At 48.4% G+C, this 9,500-nt stretch overlaps 1 protein-coding gene across 1 annotated transcript in view; it reads left to right on the top strand.

The window, feature by feature from the left end:
* AUTS2 (activator of transcription and developmental regulator AUTS2) overlaps window positions 1-9,500 on the top strand; it is a 1,037,388-nt gene that overhangs the window by 998,401 nt on the left and 29,487 nt on the right. The gene's annotated exons all lie outside the window — the stretch shown is intronic.

The following is a 9,500-nucleotide window of genomic DNA, read 5'->3' as shown; positions in this document are numbered from 1 at the left end:
GACGGGACGTCGTTGGAAGAGTGGGTAGATTAAGATCTACTTTATCGGAGTCAGGCACCACTGGGCGGCCTCTCCCAGAGCCAAGCTGTGGGTCCTAGAGAGCAGGAAAGTCTTGCAGGAAGGAAAGGGGGATCCTAATTACTGCCTGGGAAAGCATCCTCATTTCCAAACCCAGCAGGTCACCTGGCAAATCGTATGTGGGCAGTGATTCATTAGGACGCTGTAATCCCCCATGTGAACGCAGAGTTATAACTGCATCTTGGGGCCGGGAGGAAGAAGCAGGACTTCATAAATCACTCCTTCGGCGCTGTTGCCTACACGCCTAAACCTGTAGCAATTTATCCCAAATGAGGAAATAATAATGTCGTTTTCCACCAGCCTTTTCCTGGGGGAACGTTCCGTGATGGAGGGTAGGCTGGTGTTTTAAAAGAGTCTTTCTGGGCTGTACCTTGTTACAAGGTTGGTAGCAGTACGCCCTTTTCCACCTTCTACCTCTCCTCTTCCCTTGTCACTGTGGTGTAGGGATTCATCAGTCAGAGGGCACAGTGGGCAAGAACTTAGATTGGGCTTCTCAACTTCTGCAGTTTATTTTGGAGAAAGTAAATTGACGTCAGTTTTTCCCCCTAAAAATCGTTTCTTGAGCCTAGTCATGGGAGATGGGAGAGCTGTGGGTGGGGGAGGTTGCCGTTGCTATCCCTGCTCTACTCTGCGGCTTTTCATCTGGCCATCTGTAGGAGTTTCCAAACACATGTCCCCATTTTCCAGATGGAGGATGGTAAGTTCTATGGAACAATAAAGAGCTTTTTTCAGAGTAACTGGAGGTTCTGTATCTTCATTAGAATAAAGCCAGCACCTGTTGCCAGTGGAACCCAAAATGAATCAAGGCTTAAAAGTAATAGATGTTTGGGGCGCCTGGGTGCCTCAGTCGGTTAAGCATCTGACTTCGGCTCAGGTCATGATGTCACAGTTCATGAGTTCAAGCCCCGTATCAGGCTCTGTGCTGACAGCTTAGAGCCTGGAGCCTGCTTCGGATTCTGTGTCTCCCTCTCTCTCTGCTCCTCCCCTGCTCATGCTCTGTCTCTTTCTCCTTCAAAAATAAATAAAAATATTTTTAATTTTTTTTTTTCAACGTTATTTATTTATTTTTGGGACAGAGAGAGACAGAGCATGAACGGGGGAGGGGCAGAGAGAGAGGGAGACACAGAATCGGAAACAGGCTCCAGGCTCCGAGCCATCGGCCCAGAGCCTGACGCGGGGCTCGAACTCACGGACCGCGAGATCGTGACCTGGCTGAAGTCGGACGCTTAACCGACTGCGCCACCCAGGCGCCCCAATAAAAATATTTTTAAAAATTTTTTTAAAGTAATAGATGTTTGTTTCTCATCCATCAGTCTTGACTGTGGCTGTTCCTGGTTGGCACAACTCTCTGCCATGCAGTGGTTTGGAGACCCAGGTCTTTTTCTCTGGTGGCTTTGACATGCCCTAAGCCTCTTGCTCTTCTGTGTTCATCCTGCCCAGGGAAGGGACCCAGAATTGACACTTAACCTTTTCTGCTCTGGGGTCCTTGCCAAGAGCAGGTCATGTGGCCTTAACTAGCTGCAGAGGGCCCGGGAGTGGCCAGGCGATGTATTCCTTTGCTGGGCAGTTGCTTACTTGCGACAACTCTGTGCTGTGGAAGGGTTGTGAGTTTGGTGTATACTTGGTGGGTGATTATACAGCGCCACATCTCACAGTGAGCACCCCCGTTTTACCAAGAGAGACAAGGTCTTGGCTGAAGTCACATCGTTAATTGTGGGGCCTGGACTTGAACCCAAATGCTCAGGCCACGGTTTGGGGGGTTTTGTTTGGTTGGTTTTTGACGGCACCAGGGTAAGAAATGAAAAACAGTGTTGGGTTTGAGGGCAAGGAGACGGACAGGACAGCTGAAGCAAGACAGACAGACTGACATTCTGTCCCTACTGACCTTTGCGGTCCTTGCAAGAGACTACATCTGAAAACTCGCTCTTCAGTTTACGAGACGAGGAAGGCCCCTTAATGCTTGTTGTCTGTCGTTATTCCAGACCAGCCCCGTCCCATCAGTCATCCTGTACTTGTACCTGAAAAGCTAACACACAGCTTTGCATCAAATTATTATGTGGCTGACCATGTAATAAATAGATTCATAAAAGCCTGTATTTAAGGTGGCCGTTCATGCTGCACTTGCCCTGGAGTAAATGACAGCTGTTGGGCCTTCCTGTGGTATTTTGGGTTGTTGTTGAACTTACCAAGTGATGAAGCCTCCGTAATTTCTCTCCCTGGTTAGTTTCCTCCCAGCCTGAGCAGCTGTACTCAAGTTTGTCGGGCACGCCCATTAGCTTTCACATGTAAAGGATGCCTTTTTATATTCAAATGTTAGTAATATATTATTTAATCATTAGGCAGTTTACTAAGTGTGTATTTGCACCCGTCGTTCTTTCTGAATGCCTAATCACCAAAGGGAAACGTTTAGAAACAAATGCTTTCTTCCAGGAACTGTGGTTTCCAGAATAGGGAGTGAGGGACATACCTTGCTTGATGTCACCAGTCGGTCATTGGGGTGGCTTGGGGATGACCCGGACGCTGCCACGGGACCTGACCCCACGCTGAGGCCCAGCCCAAGGATACACGGAACTACAGGAAATTGCTTTGTCCTTCCGAACAGCGGTCTCAAGTGGATTCAGACTAACACTAAACTGGATTTCTCATGAGGCTTTTGTCCCCGAGGCGCGAGGGCTCCGTTTTTTCCCACCGCTGACATAGTCACGTGGGGGGTTCCATGCAATCAGTGGAACCACACGTCACAGATGCGGGGGCACTCGATCCTGCCCCAGAAGCGCTTGATAGAGTGTGAACACAGACCCAGGGACAGAACAGCATGACCCGTGCGTCAGAATGCACATGGCTGCCGGAGGAAAGGGTCATTGTCAAAAAGAGCTCTACGGAGGGCAGGTGGCCTCTGCGCAGGAGCCACTGACAAGTGAGGGACGCCCTGGTTGGCGAAAGGTGCCTGGAAGGGCATTTCAGCAGTGATGGGGAGAGGGAGCATTTGCCAGCTGGTTATGAGCCTGGGACCCTGGAACCAGGTGCAGATCCTAGATCTACCTCTCTCGCTAGCTCTGTGAGCTCAGGCCATTTCTCAACCTCTCTGTGCACCAGTTTCTTCATCTGCAAAATGGGGATGACAATCGTAGTATTACAGTTTATCGACAGGATTAAATGAGTCAATATAAAGTGCTTAGCAAGGTGCCCAGCACCATACTGAGTGATAGGTAAGGAGTGCTGTTTTTACGCAGAGCTCAGAGGCCTTCAGTGTGTTTGACAAGCAGTGAGGAGTTCAGACCGATGTGTGGGAGAAGTAAGTTCCCGAAGGTGGGACTGAGCTTGGGTGTGGTTACGAAGCCCACAGGTTGGCCAACCCCTTGCCTTTTGCCCAGAGCAGAGAAAGTCCCAAGACCCCACTGGCTGTGGCCCATTATCTACCTTTCTTTGCTTCCTTCTGCCCCTCTTCCTATCTTAAAATCTCCAGTCCTTTTATTTGTAAGAAATGTACAGGTTTTCTTGTTTTTAATACTTGTATGGCTGTAGCAGAGTTCTCTACACCCCCAAGGGAGACCTAGAGCACTTTTCTCGTCCGGTTTGGGGTGTCCGGGAGGGTGGTCAGAGCACTTGGGCACAGCCCCTCCTCTGCTGCCGTTTTGCTGTGCTCTTTTCGATGGTGCAAGGTGTACCCTGGGCCTGTACCCTGTTCCTGGGAGTTGGAAGCTTTCACCAGAGGGTTAAATCAGCCACGGGAGAGCAACACTCCCAGCAACCTCAGAAAGAATAGGAAATGATCCTCTTGAAGGGAGCAGGGAGCTACTTGGCTTTTGCCGTGTTCCAGTACCCTCTTCTTGGAAAAACAACAACAACAAAAAACAGTTCCCCTCCCCCCACCTTGTCTCTGCCTTCCCCCAACACACCTTGTACTAAATACATTTTTCAGACCTGACTTTGTGCAAACACAATGTTGTTCTGCAAGCATTAAAAGGCAATTTAGTACTCAAAGGATTAAAAGCTCATGTTAAATTGAAGACTACACTTGGCATAAACATTAAAAATTGACAGAACACCCAGCACATTAACTGCACCAGGGCTTCGTAATTAGCATTTAAAAGTAAAACATCATTTCCTTACTGTTTCCTCCTTACTCATTTATAATGCATTTATTATAATACAGATGTGAACAGGAGGCTTTCTACCATCATCAGCGAATGAAAAATATACCTGAGCTGAGAAAGAAACTGGGATTTATTTAATTCAGCCTAAAACAGCAAAACCAAGGAAAAAGTCCCTCACTGGGCTGGTTTGAAAGCCTCGCGCCTCCCTTTGGAAGATCGACACAAGGGCCCCAGAGAAATCACCTTGATGTTTCTCTTCCTTTTTTTAGCCTTTCGCTAGCAAACACTGGGCAGAAAAACCCGACCAGGCTTATGCTAGGCCCAAACTGGCATCTAAAATCGATCAGCTGGCAGGTCACCCAAGGAACATGGAAAGAGCTCGTTGGCTCATTGCTGAGGCTTCTTCAAAACTTTGGGAAGACTGGAATCCAATTTTGCAATTTGAAGTGAAATTCTGCTGACTTAACACAGATGGCTGAGTTTGTAAATGAGGACACCTGTTCATGACACCTTTGGGCTCCTGCTTAAATCGGGGCTTTTGTATTTAGCGTGATCAAATTTGTAAATCTGACTGCAGTCCAAATCCGATCGTACTTTCTTCCTCTTCAGTTAGTTCTGAAATGTGCTGCCGCGGCTGCTTTTACACACACTCGCCTCTGCCCCTTCTCAGGGCACTGGGTTCTAGTCCTCTAATTTCCATGCACGTTGTGGTCACCAGGGCGGAGGGAGGGTCACCAAAAGGCAGACGTGACAGATGAGGTCCAGAGGAAGGCTTGAGATCCTGGTTTTTGTTGATAACCGCTGGACCACACTTGGCATACAGAGGTCGTACAGAGACTCTGAAATCAGTGTTCAGCTATTGGAATCACAGCAGCAGCTGCAGAGAACCCTCAAAGAGTGCCAGGCCCCTGTGGTAAACCCATGGAGATTACAAAAATCAGCAAACATGGTTCTTGCCCTCAGTGGACTTCCCGTAGAGACGTCTGAGAACTCATTATCTGTCTCAGGCCTCTTCTACTGGACCTCATTTGCAATGTGATTGAGCAATACCTTTCCTTGGCGATATCTAGATATCCTGACAAGCATGTTCTGCTAAGGCGGACCTCCCAGGCTGTCCCCAAGTGGCCCCGGATTCCCTGGCCGGGGCACGATCAAGTTTATTGGGTTAGCCAGTTGACAGGACAAATAAAATATCTGGGCTGCAGGGCCAGTCTGGGTGAACACATGACATAAGGGTGTTAAAAGTGGAAGAGAATTCTGAAAATAGATTTCACCCTTGTCAGAACAGTGCCAGGCTGGCTCAGCCCACGGGATGCCTCAGCCGTGGAGGATTTGGGCAGTGAAGCACATGTCCCTGGGGGGTGGGGGTGGGGGTAGCAGCTTGGGAGAGAGGAGGGTTCCTCCCAGAGTCAGGTTCCCGAGGAACCAATTTGGCACCTGCTCCGTGGCAATCTCTTGGAGGCAAAGAGAAAAGAAGAGGCTGTGGTACAGATGTGGGAATAGTCTGATGCAGGCAGGCCCCATCTATTTTCTTTTCGTCGTCTTAATGATTTTTAAAATTCCAGAAATGCATCCGTGCCCCTGCATGACTTGAAAATGCTTCTCTCTCCCAAACAACCATGGGCTACAGCAGCCCCTCACAGCAGTCAGGAGCGCGGCCTGCTGTCTGAGGGGTGAGGACACGAGCCTAGATTCCGAGTCAGGTTCGCATCGAAGCCTGGCAGGGCCTGGAGGGTAGCCGAGTGTAGTTTGCAGGCTTGTTAATTACCATAGTGTTTTTATGGGAAGGTCCTTGGGTGTGTTTGTGGGAACAGAACCCTGATTTTAATTACATCCCTTCTGGTTATTCAGATTATATACTTCTAAGGATCTTGTTTCTCTGGCTCTCACCTTCCCCACAGAGGTACAGAGGAGTTCAAACACTGAAAATACCTGTACGCTGTGCTTACACAGATTAACAGGAGCCGAGGATTTTGGAGCTGGAAGGGAGTTCACGTGGCCAGCCCCGCCCCCTCAATCTGCAGGGGACAGAACTGAGGCTCAGAGAACTTTAGGCGACTTGCCCAAATCTCCTCCACCTCCTCTAGGTACATCTTACTGGCCTGCAAATGATTTTTTTCGTTTCCAATTCTCAGTCGAAGTTCCAATCAGAATCAGACAGTTCCCTGTCCCTCCTCTGAGTGTTGAGGTTGTTGGGCGAAGAGCCATAACGACCGCATTTTCCATGTGATTCTGACTCGATTCTTCTCTGCTACCAGAGCGCTAAGGACACACCAACGCCGTACTGGGCAGAAGAGCGAACACACTTAGCAGATTCGAATCGACACACAGCACACCTCACGCGGGCTCATGGGGGGCTCAGGGCACTTCCAAATTGGAAATGTAAAATGAATCCAAGTTGCACACTTGTGGAGCGGCCAGAGGAAGCCTTCTTTCTTTCTTCCTTCCTTCCTTTCTTCCTTCCTTTCTTTTTCTTTCTTTCTTTCTTTCTTTCTTTCTTTCTTTCTTTCACTTTTCAGGAAGACGCAGGTAATAATGGCCCTTGGCGTTTTAATATTTTATTTGATTTCTTTTTTCCAGTATTTTTAATTGAACCCTGTTTTAATTGCCTTTTCTGCACACTGGGTCTGCAGCCTGGGTGGGGAAGGAAGGCTGATAAATGAAATGATGATTGTCATTACTTCCTTTCTTTCTGCTCTGTCTTAATCAAATTATAATCGATTCCATCCACGTATAAGCCCCGATCCTCGTGTGCATGTGTCGGAAAACAGCAAGCGTTCAGTAAGAAGTCTGAAAATTCTAATCTAACCGAGAGGAAGAGTCATCGCCATCGTTACCAAGTGAGGAAAGGCAATTGGGGCAAATCCGTGTGGTCAAATCGAGCCATCAAAGCAGAGTGAAGCCTTCAAACCTGGCCACCCAGAGTACTTGATTCCAGGCTACGCAGCCCGTGGCAGACAAGGTCTCCTAGGCTCGAGAGCTAGCAGTGACCTGGGAGAGACCTGGGTCCCTCCCCCGTGTCCAGTCACAGCCCAGGGCAGACACAGCTTACCGCGTACATGCTCGGCTGTGACCCCCATAAATCAGGGCACTTCCTTTATAGCTTTTCAGGTTTCCAGGGGCAGTTAGTGAGTTGCCCTTAGGATAAGAGAATAAACAACACCATTTCCTTTAACTTCTGCGCCTCCTCTACCCTCTGCGACCCCAATCCTATTTTTAAAATTTTGACCTATTTGTTTTATGCACAGCCATTGATTGCCGAATGACTGTGGCCACCCTGAAGGGGCCTTAGTAGAGAATCACAAAACAAATCTGGCTCACACAGAGATGACTTCTAGCCTTGCTGAGTCTGCTTCCTCCCCAGCTGGGTATGCAGTGGGTAGCTTATTCATCAGGCTGGTAAAATGATTTAGATTTGATGGTCGAAGGGAAAGCTTGTCAATCTTGGTAACTACTTAAAGAAAAGAAAAAGTGGCCCTTAAAAGGATGGCCCTACCCCTTGGTAATACCTCCTTCTCCTCGGGACTTGCTTTAGTAGAGTTCCTTATTTCAAAGGGAGTGCAAATATTTGTTTCCTACTGTGTACAGTTTACTGGGCTAGCCACCACAGGCCAAGCAAGGCAAATCAAAGTGTCATCTTTTTTTCCCATTTCCCTTCATTTCAGCAAAAATACCAACATATGTCAAGACTCTCCTTGGCACTGGCTGGTATACCCCGTTTCCTCCTGTCAGCCTGGGGTGTAGCAAGAAATCACCCCACTATGACTGAAGACAGAGCTGGATTCAAAGGGGTTAAAATACCTTGTCCAAGATCTGGGTGGCTTTGGTGGGGCAGGGGTGAAATCTGAAAGCCAGTCTCTAACCTGGTCCATAGTATTGTCAACCTAGAAGGAAGAATCTGATGGTTTGGCACAGAGCTCTGTCCTCAGGCCTTGCCTGTTGGAAGCCTTCTAGGGGTGAAAAGAGAGAGTAGGGAACACCAGGCTGGGAAGAGACAATCAGCACAACCGTCCCAACAGGCTGGGGGTGGCGGGAAAGCAGAACAATGAAGGTAGAAGGAGGAAAGCATCCGTCCAGAAGACTTGGTGAACTAAGGGGAGGGGAGGGGGACAGACCCACCCAGGCCTTTGGCCATCATGAGGAGAGGCCTGGGACTTCGTCTCTGGAAATGCTGGTTTCTGAAGCGTCCACAGGACCCTCAGTGCCACCATCTAATCGATGAGTTGGAAATATGGGTCTGGAATTCAGGAGAAATGCGGAGGTAGAGATTGGGGAGCCATCTGCTTAGAAATTATGGTAGAAGTTGGGGAATCAGTAAGAGTCTCCTGCTTCCTTCTTTCAAGACATTGAAGGGGGGCCTTGAAAAATCCCACTATTAAAGGAACAGAGAAGCAGAAGGAGGCAACATCGCTCGACAAAATAAGAGGATAGTATTCACTGTCATGGAAGCCCAGTGACAAAGGGAGGGGCAGTCGGCCAGTCCTAATAAAGAGAGACAGAAAGTGCCACTGGATTTGTTCATTGGGAGGGCCTTGGCCAGAGACCTGCTGGCCTCATAAATGTTAAAAGCCAGTGTCACGCTTTTCTTTTGAGAAGGTGTGAGGAGGTAGCAGTCGCTGAAGAAGTGGGACGTGTGATTTTTAAAAGCTGAAGGACCAGAGGAAGCTCCCAGAACAGGGACGACCATCCTCCTGTAGTATTTAGAGAACAGGAAGGTAGAAAAGGAGATGGCCGCTTAGCTGGTGGTGCTGGCCCAGCCTCGCAGAAGGGCAGCTGAGTGATTGGGTCAGCCCCGTCAAGACACTCAAAGGTGATCGCGCTAATCAGACGCCAGGGAAACTGACTAAATTATAGCACAAATCTTTGTGTTTACAAGGAACAGTATAGCCACCAACCCCGACCAGAATGACTTACATGCACGAGTTGGCACATTGTCCCCTGAAGGACAGTCCCCAAGAAAACCAAATTATAATCAGAAGGTCAGTTGGTGACAGAGGTCAGTCGTAAGACCAAGAGGTGTGGGCAGAATTGCCCCTTCCATCCTGTGTGAACCCCCAGTACTGTGTGGTGACTTTTATTGTTATACTTATAGTTCTTTATTCTACTTTCTGGTTATAGTGCTTCATAGTACTGGACTGTATGCTTCGCTGAGAGCATTGTCTGTGTCTTATTTGTGCACACTGGAGCAAAGAATTCTTTGTTTGTCACATATTAGATATGGAAGAGATGATGGATGGATGGATGGATGAATGGATGGTGGATGGTGGATGCATGGTAAATGGATGGATGGATGGGTGGGTGGATGGATGGATGGATGGATGGATG

This window comes from Panthera uncia, chromosome E3 (genome assembly GCF_023721935.1).
Source record: "Panthera uncia isolate 11264 chromosome E3, Puncia_PCG_1.0, whole genome shotgun sequence".
Classification (NCBI taxonomy): Eukaryota; Metazoa; Chordata; class Mammalia; order Carnivora; family Felidae; genus Panthera; species Panthera uncia.
This window is presented reverse-complemented; position numbering and strand designations above follow the sequence as displayed.